We start from the raw sequence: 5,543 nt of genomic DNA, 5'->3' as shown, positions 1-5,543 counted from the left end.
GCAGTGCTTCACACACGGATCAAGTTTTCTTCTGCGCATTGTTTTCAAATCACCCGCGCACTACCGGTTGGGTCGCCCGCTTTAAATTTGTTTCGTTGTTTTTGCGTTGCTTCTCTCTTCCCCTTGCCTCACTTCCTTGCCCTTCCCCCTTCATCTTCTCCTTTCCAAGCGTGCACCGGAAACGGAAATCGCAGCTTGCAGATGGCAGCGTACACGGGAACGCGGTGCCTGCTTTCGCTTTAGCCGTCATGGTCTGCGCACTTATGCCGGCAGTTTGTTCCGTTGAATTCTGCGCCAGCAAGTGTGGGGATGGGCATTCATTTCATCGCTTCCCGAATGATCCGGTGCTCAAGCAAGTGTGGGCCGACTTCGTGCGCCGCGACCGAGGCAGAGACTGGACGCCCAATAAGCACAGTGTGGTGTGCTCACGACACTTCGTGCCAGACTCATACACGCGAAACGTGCAGTACTTGGCCGACTTCGGGCTGGAAAGAAAGAAACAGCGTCTCAGACCAGATGCTGTGCCAACAGTGTACCGCCCCGCTCCAGTCATATCCAAGCCTGACGACGAGTGTGCCAATGCTTGCTTTTCCTTAAACATCGCCCCGGCGTCGCCTTCGTTAAGAACAGGTTATAAGCAATCGCCTGACGTTTACGTTGAAGTACGCTGGTGTGCTTTAAAGCGAGTGATCGCTGTGCATAGCGTCGTCACGCAAATTCATTCTATCGATGCTCCCTATTCTTTGTGACCTGGCACTGCATGTCGTTCGGTGTAAGCGCGACGTCACGAATGTCAGTGCAGTTGCCGCTTAGCTTAGCGGCCTTAGCCAAGTTCACTGTTGCGTATTATGCTTGATGAGTTGTGCCGCGTTCCTTTTGCAAGCAACGTGCTTGCTACCTAAAAGGCGTTAGCTTTTATCACTGCAGTCGCCTGCAACATCAAGTCCAGGCCATCGACTATGGTCTGATATTTTGGCAATAACATCAAGGGCCAGTTTTGGCATATTGAAAGCATACGCATTGTATGCTTTACCGATCCATACACATATGCACACAAATTTTTTGTAGTCTAGGTTCCGTGTAATAGGAAAAGTAGGCCTGTACCCTCATGTCTACATGTTATGTTCAAGCCATGAGAGAAACCTGATGCTTCACACTTGCCTCTTGTCTTCCTGCTATAGATCCAACCTTGTTGCACAGTTCTGTCGATGACGGAAAGTGCGATGCGCAGACTCAGTGCATACTGCAAACGGCGACTCGGGCAACGCTGGCGAAGACAAAGATGAGAGGCATTGCGATCCAAACGGACGAACTGAGAGCTAAGCAGGTGTGTCTGCTTTTACTTTCCAGTTCTTATGAAGCTGCCTCGGTGCAAAATGCTGAAACGCTCGTGTAGTTAGATTTGGGTGCACATTAAAGAACCCATAGTGGTCAGAATTAATTCAGGGCCTTCCACTATGTAATCTGTCATTGGCACAGTGTCGCTTTGGGAAGTTAAACCCCACGAATCAAATAAATCCTAATTTCCTGCGAAGAGAAGGTCATTTTAATCTGAGATATCGCCATTGACAGTTTGGAGGCAAGAATGTTAGTATTGACCACGAATAAATATATTGTCACCTAATTGGACAGCAACATGACGCGTCGTTACAATAGCATTGTAGTGTGGTCATGGCATGTGTGGCCTCGTAAACGAAATGTAAGTCTTCTGCATCCTCGTGTGCCATGCGCTGCCTCATTTAGCCCCTCCTCCCTCTAGAAGCATCAACTTGATGCTTGAAAACCACACACCTACTTTGAGAATTGTTCAGAGAAACTAAGCGAAGACAAGTGTTTCGGAGCTCCCTCAGAGACGTGGTGTCAATATACACAATCACATGGTGGTAATCACATGGTTGATTTGATGTTTTCACTCAGCGGCTGGCCGATAGCATGGAGTTCAGACAACCGACGGTCGGCAGACCGGTATTATTAACAACTGTAACATAAACGAAAGAATTGAAAGTAGGTTAGTTGTTTACTGTGGAAGCAGCACATAGCCAGCTTGCTTGAAAGAGGATGGGGCTAGTAAATACAGAACGAGGGGAATTGGGGAAAAGAAAGCCAGAGGGATTGCAGAATGCCACATGGAGATCACACATCTGGGCCTTTGGTGTTGGAGGATATATACACATCCTAGATGTTCTGTGCCACTCCTTACAGATGAGCCGTCTGCTGAGTCAGGCACGTTCGACGATGACTTGCGAGACATGACCTGCGGATGCACCTGGTAATACAGCTCACTGTAAGCGGAATGCAACTTTGTTATCTACTGTTAGTAGCAGGCTGTATGTGTTTATTTTTTTACTGGTTATTTCAGGCGATACAGAGACGCAAGTTGGTACGACGCCATGGCTGCCACATCGATCAAATGCCTTTGGAACAGTGAACACAAGGTGGCTGTTTTTGAAGCCCATTGGCCACGGTTGAAGGCATTGGAAATACCAAGTGAAGTTTCATTGTTGCTGACGCATTGTCTTGCTCTGCGCACTCTCCAACAAAAGTAAACAGCGCATGATTTGCTGGTCTAGCCATCCGATTCTTCACTAGGTTGTGCATCATGCAATTTGGAACGTTGCAGGGTAGCATTTGTTTTTGTGCTTGGACGCACTTCTGGTGATTTTTGTGCCTGAAAGCGGTGACAGTAAACATTAAACACAATTTATGGCATTGATGTATATCATGTAATGCAGGCTCACTGTTGAGAAATTTTTTCTTTCCATTGAACATTTGCCCATCTAATGGCAGCACCGGTCACGTTTGGAATCTAGACTAAGTGCCAGCTACACGTGCTGGCGCTTACCTCTTGCACATAGTTTCATCACGTTTATATTTTCCTCGATGCAAGACTGCCACACCGTGCTCGTAAGCTCTGTTCGAAAACAATAGTGACTACACCTTGGTAACCTGCCCCGCTGGGAAGATGACCTTACCGTCTAATGGGGTTAATTTTGTGGTACCCACTCGGTTGGGCTGCCAAGTGTCTTTAGTGCATTTCTGCTGCACGAAAACATTCCCTGTCCTTTCCATAAAACAAAGGCAGGTAGGTGGTTAGCTTCAGCTGTCTGAGAACACCAGCTGAGCTGGTTAAGTCTGTCTATGCATGGCCTAAGTGATCAACAGTCGTGGAGCAAGGAACGTCGCCGAAGCCAACGTTTCTGGCTGCCCTGGCAAAAACCAGTGCCCTTGTCGAAACAGTGGCTCCAGCGGCATTCATTGTTTGGCTATTGATCACTTCAAACCTCCATTTTTCTGTGAACTTCTGTCTCGTTTGTACATAGTCTGAGCGTCGTCTGAATCCTGCACTTTGCCTCTGTGGTGAAATATCTTGCGACACTTCTCCAAAGCATTGAAATGTTGTGTCGCATTGCCATTACTGCTCTGCTAGGATGACTGTAAAGAAATGGGCAACTGTAATGGCAGTTTCTGGTGTTCTAAAATTTGTGCTCACATTCTGGCATTGCAAATGCTCAAGCTCAGATGCTGGAAACTTGGCAAGCCGTATCACGCCGTTCTTCACACTGTGGCACAGTAAAAGAAACCAGTGTCGTTCTGATATCTGTGCTTCTCTCCTTCGAATCCCCTTCAAGTGTTCCTTCGACTGCTGTTCCATCACCAGCATTACATCCTGCCAACACTTCCTATTGCGTGTTTGGACAGCAGCTTCTCAACAGCCATTGATCACCACAAACTTGGTGCGTCAAGTTTTCAAGCAAGAAAATTATGAAGCGTGCCCCGTTGGTCATACTTGGGGTTCTGCAGTTTAAGCTTAAACTGTACAAAGTGTGCCGAATCTTTCAACTTGGGGAATCTGCTTTTAACCAAAAAGGGGCGCTGAAAGCAAATTTACCAGAAAGCCAAGAGGACGAGCAGACGCAGCTTCTGAGCTACATGCACTCCTATGCAAGGAGCTTGGCACGTCCAAAGCGACGAATGCAGCCTGCCGCCCAAGCAATCTTTACTATTTTTTTTACTGCTGCGATGAAAAGTAGTAGTAGAGAGCGTAAAGGGGGCGGGATATGCAAAGGGATCGAGCAAGCCCTTACCTGGGTGCTTGGTGTCCTTACACTGCAGTCGACGAACTAAGCCAGTTCAATGATGATAATGCAATCGCATCCACCTAGTCATTCTTTTTTTGTATAATTTAGTGGAACGAATAAAGTTTCATTCTATTTGTGTTCGATTACCAAATGCTCTCTGTTGAATTTCTGCATAGACACATTGTGCACAGGTACTCAGCCCTTGCTAGACTGCGTTTAGAAAACTGTTATTTGTATCACATGCAACTACAATGTTGAAGGGCAGGACCTTCACTTACGCAGCACTTTTCAACTTCACAAGTCACAAAATTAGTGAAGCAGATATTCACCGAAAAAAAAAGCGGGGGGGGGGGGGGGGGGGTAAGCTCGAAGCAAAAGGTTATCCACTGAAAAAAGCCAGTGAAGCTTCATCTGGAAAAATATATACACAAAAAAATTAAACTGAAATTGGATAAAATGAATAGTAGTTACATAACCATGTCACAGATGTGGCCAATTGTCCCTGCAGTTTCTGAAAAATTGTAAATACCATTGGCAAATCTGAGACATTGAGCACTATGTTTTATGTCTTCATTAGTCCAAGTTTCAAAATACCATTTTTCTAAGTGAAGAAGTCAATAAGATTCTTTGCACATGCGTAATTGCTGCAAATTGTGGCATTTATGACAAAATATTTTGTTGAATATGATCAGTTTGGCAAACTGCAAAGCCATTTGAACTCTTTAAGACAAAGTTTAGGAAAAACCCTTGTGATAACCGTCATTCCCTCACCAGCTGAACTACAATGCTCGCAGCTCCTGTAAACACTAACGCCAGTTCCCTCTAGTAATTTTCGTAGCAAACTCTCATGATCATTAATGCCAAACAAAGTGGCTAGATGGCATAGCCACCACTGCAGTTGGGTTTGTAGAGCATTGCATGCATTGTGCAACGACGAGTTCAGTTCCTACTGGTGGCACGCCGTTTTTTTCTTCCTTCCATTATTTCTGCATTTCAGCCAAACATGAATTTCCCTTACGTTTTGCATCACCTCATTTGGTCCTTACTAACAATTCCAACTGTCTTGCTGAATAATGCAGACCAGCAAATGCAATGTTCCTGCGAAATCTGAGCAAAATAAACATTTACGGCTTAAATCAAATCTCAATTAAAGTTTAGAATAAAACTGCAGGTCACTGTGTATAACAGCTGGAAAGAACTTGCATAAAATGAAAGCAGTGGACATGGAATTTGAACATTCTAAGTTCCCTACGCGCACGCCTTCTTGCACGGAGTCGTCACTACTGCTGGGCACTTGCCAATGGATCAAACGGGAAAGGGTTTGTTCCATCTGCAACTTGCAAGCAGCTGAGCTTGTCAAAAGTAAAAACTGCTTGGGAACAAGTCATCCACCAGTGTTTTCATGCTTGCTTACAACAGGTAGAAGACAGAGTGGCCATCAATATGGCAACATATCTCGTGATC

The 5,543-nt window shown here is 45.6% G+C and overlaps 1 long non-coding RNA gene across 1 annotated transcript; it reads left to right on the top strand.

The window, feature by feature from the left end:
* Positions 1 to 211: 211 nt before the first annotated feature.
* On the top strand, positions 212 to 5,543 carry LOC119458103 (uncharacterized). The gene is made up of 4 exons (XR_005193426.2): positions 212 to 630; positions 1,182 to 1,327; positions 2,203 to 2,284; positions 2,360 to 5,543. It is a non-coding gene; the product is annotated as an uncharacterized LOC119458103 (long non-coding RNA).

The sequence above is a fragment of the Dermacentor silvarum genome, chromosome 7 (genome assembly GCF_013339745.2).
Source record: "Dermacentor silvarum isolate Dsil-2018 chromosome 7, BIME_Dsil_1.4, whole genome shotgun sequence".
NCBI lineage: Eukaryota > Metazoa > Arthropoda > Arachnida > Ixodida > Ixodidae > Dermacentor > Dermacentor silvarum.
The sequence above is the reverse complement of the archived record's forward strand: the minus strand, read 5'-3'. Positions and strand labels throughout refer to the sequence as shown.